The 5,884-nt window shown below is 35.5% G+C and overlaps 1 pseudogene; it reads left to right on the top strand.

Moving 5' to 3' along the window:
• The first annotated feature begins 2,982 nt into the window (after nt 1–2,982).
• LOC702488 (cytochrome c pseudogene) lies at nt 2,983–3,291 on the top strand (annotated as a pseudogene).
• Nucleotides 3,292–5,884: the final 2,593 nt, after the last annotated feature.

Raw genomic sequence — 5,884 nt, 5'->3', positions numbered from 1 at the left:
CTCTCTGTGCCTTGTGCTTTCTTTAGCAATTTAGAAAGCATGCTCATAGTTCCATTTAAAACTGAATATCTATTGCTTCAATTGTTTTTGTTTGTTTGTTTGTTTTGGGATAGAGTCTCGCTCTGTCCCCCAAGCTGGAGTGCAGAGGCATGATCTCGGCTCACTGCAAACTCCGCCTCCCTGGTTCAAGCTATTCTCCTGCCTCAGTCTCCCAAGTAGCTGGGATTACAGGCATACACCACCACACCCAGCTAATTTTTGTATTTTTAGTACAGGCAGGGTTTCGTCATTTTGGTCAGGCTGGTTTTGAACTCCTGACCTCAAGTGATCATCCTGCCTCAGCCTCCCAAAATGCTGGGATTACAGGTGTGAGCCATCGCGCCCAGCCTTATTGCTTCAATTATTAAAATTGAGAATACAGAGTATCTATAGATAAGAAAAAAATAGCACACTTTGATTTTATTCCTCTCCCTTCTTTCTCAGTTTATTATCTGAAATTTTATTAATTTTATTTTTATTCTTTTTATTTCAATAGGTTTTTGGGGAACAGGTGGTATTTGGTTGCATGGGTAAGTTCTTCAGTGGTGATTTCTGAGATTTTGGTGCAACCATCACCCAAGCAGTGTATACTGTACCCAATGTGTAGCCTTTTATCCCTCACCCCTTCTTATCCCTCACCCCCTCCCACCCTTTCCTCTGAGTCCACAAAGTCCATTGTATCATTCTTATGTCTTTGCATCCCCATAGCTTAGCTCCCACTTATAAGTGAGAACATACGATGTTTGATTTTCCATTCCTGAGTTACTTCACTTAAAATAATGGTCTCCCAATTCCATCCAGGTGCTGCAAATGCCATTATATCATTCCTTTTTAGGGCTGAGTAGTATTCCATGACATATTTATACCACATTTTCTTTATTCACTCGTTGAGTGATGGTATTTGAGCTGGTTCCATATTTTTGCAATTGCGAATTGTGCTGCTGTAAACAAGAGTGTGCAAGTGCCTTTTCATGTGATGACTTCTCTTCCTCTGAATAGATACCCAGTAATGGAATTGCTGGCTCAAATGGTAGTTCTACTTTTAGTTCCTTAAGGCATCTCCACACTGTTTTCATAGTGGTTGTACTAGTTTACATTCCCACCAGCAGTGTAAAAGTGTTCCCTTTTCACCACATCCATGCCAGCATCTATTATTTTTTTTTGTGTTTTTAATTATGGCCATTTTTGAAGGAGAAAGGTGGTATTAACATTGTGGCTTTCATTTGCCTTTCCCTGATAATTAGTGATGTTGAATGGTTTTTTTAATGCTTGTTGGCCATTTTTATATCTTCTTTTGATAATTGCCTATTCGTGTTGTTAGCCCACTTTTTGATGGGATTATTTGGTTTTTCTTGCTTATTTGAGTTCCTCAAAGATTCTGGATATTAGTCCTTTGTGGGATGCGTAGTTTGTGAATTTTTTCTGCCACACTATGGGTTGTCTGTTTATGCTGCTGATTATGTCTTTTGCTTTACAGAAGCTTTTTAAGTCCCATCTATTTATCTTTGCTTCTGTTGCACTTGCTTTTGGGTTCTTGGTCATGAAGTCTTTGCCTAAGCCAATGTCTAGAAGGAATTTTCCAATGTTATCTTCTAGAATTTTTATGGTTTCAGGTCTTAGATTTAAGTCTTTGATCTATCTTGAGTTGATTTTTATATAAGGTGAGAGATGAGGATCCCGTTTCATTCCTCTACCTGTGGCTTGCCAATTATCTCAGCACCATTTGTTGAATAGGGGGTCCTTTCCCCTGTTTTATGTTTTTGTTTGCTTTGTTGAAGATCAGTTGGCTGTAAGTATTTGGTTTTATTTCCGGGTTCTCTATTTGGTTCCATTAGTCTATGTGCCTATATTAATAACAGTACCATGGTATTTTGGTGACTATGGTCTTATAGTATAATTTGAAATGAGGTAATGTGATGCCTTCAAATTTGTTCTTTTGGCTTAGTCTTGTTTTCACTATGCAGGCTCTTTTTTGGTTCCATATTAATTTTAGGACTGATTTTCTAGTTCTGTAAAGAATGATGATGGTATTTTGATGGGAATTGCATTGAATTTGTACACTGCTTTTGGCAGTATGGTCACTTTCACAATATTGATTCTCCCCATCCATGGGTGTGGGATGTGTTTCCATTTGTTTGTGTCATCTATGATTTCTTTCAGCAGTGTTTTGTAATTTTCCTTGTAGAGGTCTTTCACCTCCTTGGTTAGGTATATTCCTAAGTATGTTATTTATTTATTATTTGCTTATTTATTTATTTATTTTTACAGCTATTATAAAGAGGATTGAGTTCTTGGTTTCATGCTCAGCTTGGTCCCTATTGGTGTATAGCAGTGCTACTAATTTGTGTACATTGATTTTGTATCCTGAAACTTTACCGAATTCATTTATCAATTCTAGGAGCTTATTGGATGAGCCTTTACAGTTTTCTAAACTCAAGTTTGTATTTTCATAATATTACTGCTTTATCATGGGAATCTTTCAAGTTTTTTCACATTTGTATCCTGCTAAATGACAATTCTGTGTGTTAACTCCATGTTCAATTGGATTCCATCACTTTCTGGCAGTCCTTTCAGGCTTCAAGTTTTCTCTTCTAAAATTTATTCATTTTAAATTAGTCTATACACTGAATGATAAATTCTTTGTGGAGTTTGTTTGTTGGTTTGCTTTCAGTAAGATACTTCTAAGGTCTTGCATATCTGGAAATTGTCTTTCTATTGCTTTCAAATTTAAGTAGTAAATTTACCTTTGAGTTACAACCTTTTCTCCTCAAAATTGTATATGGGCAATGTCCTCCAAGATATACTGTGAAATGCAAAAGCCAAGTAGAGAAATGTGTCTATATCATTACCACCATTTCTCTAAGAGGAGATACGAGAGACTGGGGACGTCCAGCTTCAGAGCAGGAACCTACGTCGCACCAGCGATGAAAAAGACAATTAAATATGGGTGCTGTTGAGAAAGGCAAGAAGATTTTTGTTCAGAAGTGTGCCCAGTGCCACACCATAGAAAAGGGAGGCAAGCATAAGACTGGGCCTAATCTCTTCGGGCGGAAGACAGGTCAGGCCGTTGGATTCTCTCACACAGACGCCAGTAAGAACAAAGGCATCACCTGGGGAGAGGATGCACTGATGCAGTATTTGAAGAATCCCAAGAAGTACATCTCTGGAACAAAAATGATCTTTGCCGGCATTAAGAAGGAGGCAGAAAGGGCAGACTTGAGAGCTTATCTCAAAAAAGCTACTAATGAGTAATAATGGCCACGGCCCTATTTATTACAACACAGAAATGTTTTGTGACTTTTTTATGTGTATCATACTTTAATAGCTCTCATACGCCAGAATTCAGATCATGAATGACTGATAGAATATTTTGTTGGGCAGTCCTGACTTAAAACTAAGACTGGGTTGTGGTTAAATGAATATGTTCAGGTTTTGAATTATAATAGTAATTCCAATTCAGTAAATGCTATCACTGTTTACCCCTTCTAAAGATATGATTAGACTTTATTAGTAATGTTCAACTTTTCTGTGAAAAGTTGGTGAGTGCCGTCTTCAAACTTACTGGAGATTGGTTTTATATTTAGATTTATATAACCGGTTATGCGAATATATTTAAGTACCAGGGAAATTCCTTCACTGTCTCAGAGCCAAGCAAGATTCACCTGTGTTTTGTGTTCATTCACCTCTTAAAGGCAAGGGCTGAAGATAAATAAGGTAGCAATGTCTACTGTATATTTTTGGACTTAACTGTGCCAATCTAATTAGAATTCCCTGTGTTTAAAATGGTTCCTTTTATTTATTGAAAGGCATTTTAGTGTGGTTTATGTGTAATATCAAAGATTATTTAACACTTCTCACATTTTATAGATCTGTAAGGTCACATGCATTTAAAATAGTAGCAAGTTAAACTTCACTCTTTAATTCTTTACAATCTAAGTCAAACTAAGTTATAATTTACGATTGTCTTTAAACAGTCATTCAGAAACATAAAACTGTAGAACTGCTGCGTATTTGTGATTGGGAGTGGTGATTTTGCCAACTCAAAAGGATTAAAGTGGAGGCGATATATACAAATTTTAAAATTATGTGTGATCATAAGACTTAAGATAATTAAAAAGACAACCACGGAAAAAAAAAGGAAAAGAAAAGAGGAGATACACACATGTACACATTATATCTAATTAACGTGTTAAATACATATATGTTATAATGTTAAACTGTGTTAATTAATATAATGTGTTAATATAGTATCACATGTTATATGTTGAATAGTTCACATATGTTAATGTTATCACACAGTAATAGAACATGTTGTTTTATACATTTATTGTTATACATTATAGCATATTATATTATCATATGTTAAATGTCTGAAATTAACATATATATATGTTAAAAACAGAATAAACCTTAACACTTAAAATGCTTAAATTAAAAAAGAGAGGAAATATTTTGAAAGATTCAGGGGCTGCAAACAGACTCCTTTGAATGGACCTGGTATTATAGCTCTGTCTTTGAAGCCATGTTTATACTTTACATAATCATAAAACAAAATTAAATAAAGAAAAATTCAATCCCCAGACTACAAAAGTAAATTTAAACAGATGAACCAAGTTGTGAACTCAGTAGGTAACCTAACCTCACCACAAAGGAAATATCCCAAGTGGCTCTAAAGCATAGTAATTTAACTCTGCGTCTCTAATGGAATAGATCTTAAGAACAAAAGAAAAGGCAAAGAAAGTCTTAAATTGTTTCCAGTAATAGCATAGCATTGTAGATGATAGTGTTGATACTGTTATTGTAAGATAATAAATCAAATCAGTAATTACATCAGCGTCATCAAGAACTGAGATTTGGAGCTTGGTGGGAAGGAGATATAAACATGAAATTGATGAGGTCAAATAAAATCCCTTAAGCCTGATTTTGAATTGGATACAAACTTATGATGTACCGTATCTAAAACAAAATACATACGTCCTAGCCCTGTCCACCAAAGAGTCCTAGAAATAATAACTAACTCAGGGCACTGGGCTTCCCAGGTACCAAGATTGTAGTCTTTCTTCCCACGAAAAAGAACCAAAGATCTTTGATGTTTGGAGAAAGGGTTGATTCTATATCTGAGGCAGGAAATGTATAAGGTAAGTTTGAAAACATTCTGTTTTACAAGAAAGCTATCACAGACAACTAAATTAATCCTTCATTGTTTTTTGGCACTTAATCTGAGGCCAGCCTTCATTTCTTACTTGGCAGATAGTTTATTTCCCCCTCCTGTTGACAATTGAAGTATTCTTTATCTTTCAGGTTTTATCTAGGAGTTGGGCTCTTCATAATTTTTCTTCTGTCTGAATGGGCCTTTTATTTTTGCTAGTGGAATTTAGGTAGAATGTTACTAATACTCCTCATTTCATGATAGACCTTCATGGTTTGTGTGGTTCTTACATTACATGTTTATTTATTGCCTTTTATTTTATATCCTCTTCAATTCCTCTCTACATCTTCCTCCCTGTGGCAACTATTTGAATGTGTTAGATGTGTCATCTTCTATTTTCTACGTCCTTGTAAAACTGGTAGTGTTGTTTTATGCATACATATTTTTAATTCACATAAATAGCATCACACCGTGGACCTCATTTGATTATTTCATTTTTACACTCAACTACACATTGCTCTGGGTGCATTTCATCTGTTGCTTCTGACCTGAACATTATTACGTGGTGTATATACCATGCCTTTTGCTTATCCATGTCTCAGTGATTGAACCTAGATTGCCTTTAAATCTCCACTACCACAAACAACACTTTGATGAACGTTCTCAGAGTTGTCCCCTTGGAAACCTGTGTGATAA

The sequence above is a fragment of the Macaca mulatta genome, chromosome 20 (genome assembly GCF_049350105.2).
Source record: "Macaca mulatta isolate MMU2019108-1 chromosome 20, T2T-MMU8v2.0, whole genome shotgun sequence".
Lineage (NCBI taxonomy): Eukaryota > Metazoa > Chordata > Mammalia > Primates > Cercopithecidae > Macaca > Macaca mulatta.
Note: the sequence above shows the minus strand (reverse complement) of the source record. Positions and strands in the feature narration are given on the sequence as shown.